We start from the raw sequence: 2,384 nt of genomic DNA on the forward strand, positions 1-2,384 counted from the left end.
CCCCATAACGCAAAAAAAAAAAAAAAAAAAAAACAGGCTAGGGACTTCCCTGGCGGTCCAGTGGTTAGGACTCTGCTCTTCCACTGCAGGAGGCACGGGTTCGATCCCTGGTCCAGGAACTAAGATCCTGCATGCTGTGCACAGCTCGGCAAAATAAATAAATAAATAAATAAAATAAAATAAAATAAAAACAGGCTAATAACTGGACGAGAATGATCTCATCCTTTGTTCCCTCAAAGCTCTATCCTATTTTTATAGATGATAACATCTAAGAACAATAGCGATGATGACTTTTTCATTGGCTAGGGTATGAACACCCTGATCATGAGGGTGTATAATGTAAGAACTGTACCTGTAAGAAAGAATAGCTTGATTCCAAGTGGAAGCACATTTCTTAAAAGCATCTTCTTTGAAACCATGAATACCATGTGACTCGTTTGCTTAGACTCTAGAGCATGGGTCATGAATTTATTCCTTACTTAGGTTCTTTACATTTACACTAACTCCTTTCCCCAGAGCCCCAAAGAATCCTCCTTCTTTGGCGATTATCTGGTCAATGTGTGTCTTTTATTATGAGAGAGAAAGGGTAGGGGAATGAATAGAGCTTTCAAACCTTGCAGAATCAGGAGTGTTGCCTTTATTTGTGCTCTTTTAATATTAAAGAGTTCCTTGAACAGGGTTTCTACCAGCAACACAGTTATCGGAGAATAGGGCTTCTGCTTCTAAACAGGTATCTATAATGATAATCTTTTCTGACTCTCCCAAGTCAAACAGTCATAAAATGTAAAGGAATCAGGTGAACCAGCACAGAAGAGACACTCAGTAAGTGTTTGCTGAGTGAATTATTGTTGCATAAAAGATTAGATAGAGAAGAATCAGCCCTTCTAGTAATTGTTTGATGGAGCTTACATTTGAGTGAATTGAGATAACCAACATGCAAGTTCACGAATAAATTGGATAATATCAGATAATGAAAACGAGTGACAGAATTGCCAGTAGCTACTTTAGACTAGATTTTCAGGGAAATACATTAGTTAGAAAGTGGCATTTAGCAGTGACCTGAATGGTGAAAAGGAAAAAGCCATGTGGAAATAGTGGAGAAAGAAAACTACCGGCTTACCGAAAAGAAACTTCAAGGTCTTGAGGCCAGAATGGGCTTGGACTAGAATGAAAAACAGCAAGACAGGGTGGCTGTGACATACCAAGAAAGGGGTAGAATAACACTAGATGATCCAGGAGTTTGTAGTCCCTGGTGAAGAGTCTGGCTTTTATTCTGAAGGCAATGAGAAGCCTTTAGTAGGTAATCAACACAAGGATGACATCATCTGAAATAGTTTCTCTGTTGGAATGCCTATATGTATTACCCTCACTGGTGGGACTGCCAACTTTTCCTGGCTACCAGACCCCAGGACCATGAGAAATGGACATTCCTCACTCTTTCAATTTTCTTTTTTTTTTTTCACCATGCAGCGTGGCTTCTGGAATCTTAGTTCCTCGACCAGGGATGGTACCCAGGCCTCCAGTGGTGAAAGCGTGGAGTCCTAACCACTGGACCACCAGGGAATTCCTGACATTCCCTACTCTTATGTGGGTGGTAGGCAGACACCTTGAGCAATACAGTTCCTATGAGAGTACAGTATATTGGACAGACTTGAATTTGAGTACTGACTCTGCTGTTTCCTAGCTGTGAGGCCTTGGGTAAGCTACTTAGCCTCTCTGATTCTTATTTTCCTCATCTCGAAAAATGGAAAATTATAATAGTACTTTCTTGTAGTTGTTGTAAGGGTTAAATGACTTAGTGGATGAAAAGTGCCTGACAACGTGCCTGATACATTTTAGGTACTCGATAAAGGTAAACTATATGATTTCTTTTACAGAGGAGGGTATACCAAAAAAGTACAAAATATAAATGTAACTAATATTCCCTAGAGGCAGTATGTGGATGCATATGCTTGTATGTGCATGCATCCCACATACCGTATGCATACAAATTGTATTTGGGTTCAAAGCTGTGCTTCACCAATTAGTAGCTCTAGGGCCTTAGATGAGTTAATAAACCTCTATAAACTTCAATTTCCCCATCTGTAAATTAGGGTGATAATAGTGTCCTTCTGCATTAGGAGGATTGATTAGGCTTGACTTCATAAAAAAGAAAAACAAAATAACAGTAGTTTAAAAAGAATGAAGTTTCTCTCTGGTGTGAAAGAAGTCTAGAAGCAGGAAGTCCAGGACTAACACAACATTTTCAAGATCAATAGGGACCCAGTTCCTTTATGTCTTTCTGCACCAGCACATTAGCAGTTGGGCTTCCATCTTCAAGTGACCTCATAGTCTAATATGGCTGCTGAAGCTCCAGCCGTTTGGACTATATTCCATTCAGCAGG

Source organism: Lipotes vexillifer, unplaced genomic scaffold (genome assembly GCF_000442215.2).
Source record: "Lipotes vexillifer unplaced genomic scaffold, Lipotes_vexillifer_v1.1 scaffold2176, whole genome shotgun sequence".
NCBI classification, from domain to species: Eukaryota; Metazoa; Chordata; class Mammalia; order Artiodactyla; family Lipotidae; genus Lipotes; species Lipotes vexillifer.